Below are 7,012 nucleotides of genomic sequence, written 5' to 3' on the forward strand. Positions count from 1 at the left end.
CCTTCGCTACTTTGATAATTTGATATGTGGGTGGACTAGTGCTTGGGTCCTTTTCTTACGTGGACAAGCCTCCCACTTATTATTAACCCCTCTCGCAAGCATCCACAACTACGAAATAAGAATTAAGATAAACCTAACCATAGTATTAAACATATGGATCCAAATCAACCCCTTATGGAATAGCGAATAAACTAGGGTTTAAGCTTATGTCACTCTAGCAACTCATCAACTAGTTACTACTCCACAATGCATTCCCTTAGGCCCAAATATGGTGAAGTGTCATGTAGTCGATGTTCACATGACTCCACTAAGAGAATCAACAACGTACATATCATCAAAATATCGAACGAATACAAATTCACATGATTACTTATGACAAGACTTCTCCCACGTCCTCAAGAACAATAGTAACTACTCACAAATCATATTCATGTCCAATATCAAAGGGGTATTGAATAGCTTAATGGACATGAACATATAATCTTCCACCAAATAAACTAACTAGCATCAACTACAAGATGTAATCAACACTACTAGCAACCCACATGTACCAATCTGAGGTTTTGATACAAAGTTTGGATACAAGGGATGAACTAAGGTTTGACATGAGATGGTGCTGGTGAAGATGTTGATGAAGATTGGTCCTCCCACGATGAGAGAGTTTTTGGTGATGACGATGACTTTGATTTCCACCTCCCAGAGGGAAGTATCCCCGGCAGAATTGCTCTGCGAGAGAGCAAAAGTGCTCCTCCAAAGTTTCGCCTCGAGACAGAGGCGCTCTGTCTCGAAAGTCCTCTTCTTATTTTTTTTCTAGGGAAAATGGGCTTATATACCAGAAGATGGGCACCAGAGGCTGTCCAGGCGCCCCATAAGCCACCGGGGGGGGGGGGGCCTGCGGGTGGGCGTGCCCTGGTGCCTCATGGGCACCTGGGTGGCCCCCTCTGGTACTTCTTTTCTCCAATATTTTTTATTTATTCCAAAATAAATCTCCGTGAAATTTCAGCTCATTTGGAGATGTACACAATAGGTATCTTTACATAGCTTTTTCAGATCCAAAATTCCAGCTACCAGCAATCTCCCTTTTCATGTAAATCTTGCATATTAAGAGATAGTGGCGGAGCTACAACGGCAAAGCTGGGCGGGATAGTAGAAAGGATAGCCCATTACGTTTGCACTCTTAGCCCACTCTACTCCCAATTCCCTACTGCATCTGCAATGGGCTAGGCGGGCCACGACCCTTTTTGGCAGCACGTAGCTCCGCCAGTGTTAAGAGAGAGAAGGCATTATAATTGCTCCACAAAGTGTTATATTGACTAAAAACACTATAAATAATTGAAGGAAATATGCCCTAGAGGCAATAATAAAGTTTTTATTTATATTTCCTTATATCATGATAAATGTTTATTATTCATGCTAGAATTGTATTAACCGGAAACTTAGTGCATGTGTGAATACATAGACACAACAGAGTGTCCCTAGTATGCCTCTACTTGACTAGCTTGTTAATCAAAGATGGTTATGTTTCCTGACAATAGACATGTGTTGTCATTTGATGAACGGGATCACATAATTAGAGAATGATGTGATGGATAAGACCCATCTGTTAGCCTAGCATAATGATCGTTAAGTTTTATTGCTATTGCTTTCTTCATGACTTATACATATTCCTCTAACTATGAGATTATGCAACTCCCGAATACCGGAGGAACACCTTGTGTGCTATCAAACGTCACAACGTAACTGGGTGATTATAAAGATGCTCTATAGTTGTCTCCGAAGGTGTTTGTTGAGTTGGCATAGATCAAGATTAGGATTTGTCACTCCGAGTATCGGAGAGGTATCTCTGGGCCCTCTCGGTAATGCACATCACTATAAGCCTTGCAAGCAATGTGACTAATGAGTTAGTTCGGGTTGATGCACTATGGAACGAGTAAAGAGACTTGCCAGTAACAAGATTGAACTAGGTATGATGATATCGACGATCGAATCTCGGGAAAGTAACATACCGATGACAAAGGGAATGACCCATGTTGTTATGCTGTTTGACCGATAAAGATCTTCGTAGAATATGTAGAAACCAATATGAGCATCCAGGTTCCGCTATTGGTTATTGACCGAAGATGTGTCTCGGTCATGTCTACATAGTTCTCGAACCCGTAGGGTCCGCACGCTTAACGTTCGATGATGATTTGTATTATGAGTTATGTGTTTTGGTGATCGAAGTTTGTTCGGAGTCCCGGATGAGATCACAGACATGACGAGGAGTCTCGAAATGGTCGAGAGGTAAAGATTCATATATTGGAAGGTAGTATTCGGACATCAGAATGGTTCCGAGTGATTCAGGTATTTTACCGGAGTACCGAGGGGTTATCGGAACTCCCCGGGGAAATATTGGGCCTTAGTGGAGAGAGAGAGGAGGGCCACAAGGGGTGGCTGCGCGCCCCCCATGGCAGTCCGCATTGGACTAGGGGAGGGGTGGCGCCCCCTTTCCCTTTCCCTGTCCCTCTCCTTCCTTTTCCCTCCGGTGGAGAAAGGAAGGGGGGGGGGGCGAATCCTACTTGGACTAGGAGTCCAAGTAGGACCCCCCATGGCGCGCCCTTCTGGCCGCCGGCCTCCTCCTCCCCTCCTTTATATACGGGGGCAAGGGCACCGCAAAGGCACACCAAGAATTCTCTTAGCCGTGTGTGGTGGCCCCCTCCATAGTTTACTCCTTCGGTCATAGTGTCGTAGTGCTTAGGCGAAGCCCTGCACGGATAACGTCACCATCACCGTCGTGCTGACGAAACTCTCCCTCGACCCTCTACTGGATCAAGAGTTCGAGGGACGTCATCAAGCTGAATGTGTGCTGAACACGGAGGTGCCGCACGTTCGGTACTTGGACCGGTTGGATCATGAAGATGTCCGACTACATCAACCACGTTAACCTAACGCTTCCGCTTTCGGTCTATGAGGGTATGTGGATAGACTCTCCCTGTCTCATTTCTATGCATCTCCGAGATAGATCTTGCATGATTGTTGAATTTTTTTTGAAATTGCATGCTACGTTCCCAACAGTGGCATCCGAGCCAGGTCTATGCGTAGATGATATGCACGAGTAGAACACAATGAGTTGTGGGCGATAATAGTCATACTGCTTACCACCAATGTCTTATTTTGATTCGGCGGTATTGTTGGATGAAGCGGCCCGGACCAACATTACATGACCACATTCATGAGACCGGTTCTACCGACGTGCTTCGCACACAGGTGGTTGGCGGGTGTCTGTTTGTCCAACTTTAGTTGAATTGAATTTGACTACGGCCGGTCCTTGTTGAAGGTTAAAACAACAAACTTGACAAAAAATCATTGTGGTTTTGATGCGTAGGTAAGAACGGTTCTTGCTAGAAGCCCGTAGCAGCCACGTAAAACTTGCAACAAAAAAGTAGAGGACGTCTAACTTGTTTTTGCAGGGCATGTTGTGATGTGATATGGTCAAGACGTGATGAGATATAAATTGTTGTATGAGATGATCTTGTTTTGTAGTAGTTATCGGAAACTAGCAGGAGCCTTATGGGTTCGTTTATTGTATGAAATGCAATCGCCATGTAATTGCTTTACATTATCACTAAGCAATAGCGATAGTCGTGGAAGTAATAGTTGGCGAGACAACAACGACGCTACGATGGAGATCAAGGTTTCAAGCCGGTGACGATGGAGATCATGATGGTGCTTTGGAGATGGAGATCAAAGGCACAAGATGATGATGGCCATATCATGTCACATATTTTGATTGCATGTGATGTTTATCCTTTATGCATCTTATTTTTCTTATTATGATGGTAGCATTATAAGATGATTGAGGGAGTCCTGGATTAAGGGTCCTCGGGCGTCCGACCTGTGTGACATGGGCTGGACTAATGGGCTATGAAGATACAAGACAGAAGACTCTCTCCCGTGTTCGGATGAGACTCTCCTTGGCGTGAAAGTGTTAAAGCCCTATAGTCCAATTGCCTAGTTCGATGCATTGACACCTCCTTCATGGACCAAGACATTGGGTCAAGAGTGATCAAGCGCTTTTACGAACACCCTCGTATTATATGCGAGGGGGCCGAAGCCGACGACAGGTAAACTTTCAGATTATACAAAAACGACCGCACAGGAGGAACCAAAACTTTCAGGCAAAAAGCATAGCCTATAATATATCATTGTTTTTACAATTTCGGTACAATCACTCGAATATCATATCCTTCGAGCACTGGCCCTCTATTAAGAGGGCGCCCTCTAGGACATCCTCAAAATAATGCTCCGGCGTGTGATGGTCCTTACCCCCGGGCGGACTCTTTGCTGCAATATCGGTGGCCTTCATCTTCGCCCAGTACGTCTTGACGCGGGCAAGGGCCATCCATGCACCTTCAATGCATGTTGACCGCTTAACGGCGTCGATACGCGACACCGCATCAACAAGTCGCTGCACCAAACCGAAATAACTATCCGGAATTGCCTTAGTCGGCCACAGCCGGACAACGACGTCCTTCATGGCAGATCCGAATATTTTGTGGAGCTCGGCCCACTGGGCCATCTATTCGTTCAGTAACAGCGGACACTTTGGCATGCTGAATTGCAACCAGAAAAGCTTCTCCGTTGCATGTCCTTCTTGTGCTTGGAAAAACTGCGCCGCATCGGAGACACTCTTCGAAAAGTCCAAGAATGCGTCTGGAGAACTCCACATTTGATTAAGCGGGGCATACTTCGGATCGCCGAACTTAGTCTGTAATAAGAAGGGCTTACCAGCCACTATCTCCCCGGCTTGCCGGATCTCCTCCCGAGCAGCTCTAAACTCGGACCGTGCTTCTCTCGCCTCTTGTAAGGCCTTGTCGAGATCGGCTATTTTGGCTTTGTTATCCTTCTTGAGGAATTCACATCAGATAGTAGCATCCTTTAGCTCACGCGCCATGGTACATATTCTCTCCTCGCACTGGCGCCGAGCAGCCTGTTCGGCCTTTAACTCAGCAGCTGCCTTCTTGGCAACCGCATTACTCATCCTGGCTTGCTCCTTGGCCCGGACGAGCTTAGCCTGAAGGGTCTTAACCGTGGCAGCACTATCTGCAGTTATGCATATCTTAGTGTATAATTCTTAGCTTCGTGCTCATATTATTATACATACATATATTGACTACCCCAAAACAGACCTTGCACCTCGTCGAGCCGCCTGTTAATAAGCGTGATGTCGTCATCCGCCACATCAAGTTTCAGTCACAGACTTGTAACCTCTGTAGCACGGGTAGTCGCCATGGATGAAACAACCTGTGTTCCAATTAATTAGATTATTTCCTGGGCATATCTTTTTGATCCTCTGATCGCCTCCTTTTGAACGCCAACCAGAGTCTCAGGGGCTACTACCTATACACAGGTGCGTTTTTGCATGTAGAGTGCAATTGAATATATTACATTGCATACCTCGAAGCCTCTTAGGAGGCCCTTGAAGGCTTCATTCAATCTGCTTCTCGCAGACAGAATCCTCTCAACTACCCTACCCATTAAGGTACAATGTTCCTCTGAGATGGACGCATGTTGCAACATGTCCATCAATGTATCTAGCGCCTCCCGATTCCTGGAAGCGGCGGTGGGAGTACGGACTCCCTTCGAAGGGATATGTTTACTCGACCCTAGAGTCATCTCCGGCTGTAAACCTGATAGTCCCAGGCCTTTATTGTTGGTCCCCAAAGGGGCCGCACGCCTCAGACCCTGGACTACCGAAGTATCACCTTCGGGCGTGGTCTTCATTGTCCCTCGCACCACTTGTTGATCGGGAGAAATCCTCCGTGATGACACCTCAAAGTTGTCCACCCTATTGGGCGAGAAGGTCTATGGAGGCGTCTCGCTTTCCATAATCTCCGGAAGAAGATCCCCCGAGGAGGAGGACTATTGAGGAAGACTGCGTGCCAGACTTCAAACATTTATTTTAGATGTTACCGTTGTAAGCAGAAAGGAACAGGATATGTTTAGGACACCCTTGTTCACTTATGATTCGGCTAAGGGCTTGTCCTTACGGAGGAATTGCGCGACAATGTCGTCTTCCGAACCCAAACCGCCCGACAAGGACATTTTCCCTCGCTTAGGAGCCTTTACCTCCAAATCTTCGGAGACGGTCCTCTTCTTCCCATGAGGGGAAGGGATGTCAGCTTCTCTTTCTCTTTTGTCTTCGGAAGAGGGAGTTCCAATCTCCCCGGACATAGTGTCTGTCGTACCTTTAGAATGGAGGACACCTTTGTCCTTCTTGCTCTCCTCCTTTCCCTCCTTCACCGGCACTTGATATGGCGTCGGAGCCAACATCCTTGTTAATACAGGATTAGCTGAGTCCTCGGGAAGAGGGGACGAACACCTAATTCGTTCCGCCTTCTTTATCCAGCCTTTTCAAAGATTGCTTTCTCAGTATTACGGGATATTTTACTAAGCGGTGTTCGGGAGTCGAGTGCCTACCGAGGGATCTGGATGGTTGCAGTTGAGGCCGGTGTCTTCGGTGGTCTCCGGCAACTGCTTCTGGGTCCTGAAGAATAACTTCCACATTCCTCTGTGCGTCGTGCCGAAGAAGTGCTAAAGGGTCTGTGGTCCTTCCGGATTGAACTCCCACATGCGGAGAGGCCGTCGCTGGCACGGCAGGACCCGACGGACTCACATTTGCTGGATTACATTGATGAGACCGGTGTCCTTTTTGAGGAGGCTCCGGATGCGGCTTTGGTTGTGATACGTCTCCAACGTATCTATAATTTTTGATTGTTCCATGCTATATTATATTCTGTTTTGGACATATTGGGCTTTATTATACACTTTTATATTATTTTTGGGACTAACCTATTAACCGGAGGCCCAACCCAGAATTGCTATTTTTTTGCCTATTTTAGGGTTTCGCAGAAAAAGAATATCAAATGGAGTCCAAACGGAATGAAACCTTCGGGAATGTGATTTTCGGAACGAACATGATCCATAGGACTTGGACCCTACGTCAAGACATCAACCAAGAGGCCACAAGGTA

The sequence above is a fragment of the Triticum dicoccoides genome, chromosome 6A (genome assembly GCF_002162155.2).
Source record: "Triticum dicoccoides isolate Atlit2015 ecotype Zavitan chromosome 6A, WEW_v2.0, whole genome shotgun sequence".
Lineage (NCBI taxonomy): Eukaryota > Viridiplantae > Streptophyta > Magnoliopsida > Poales > Poaceae > Triticum > Triticum dicoccoides.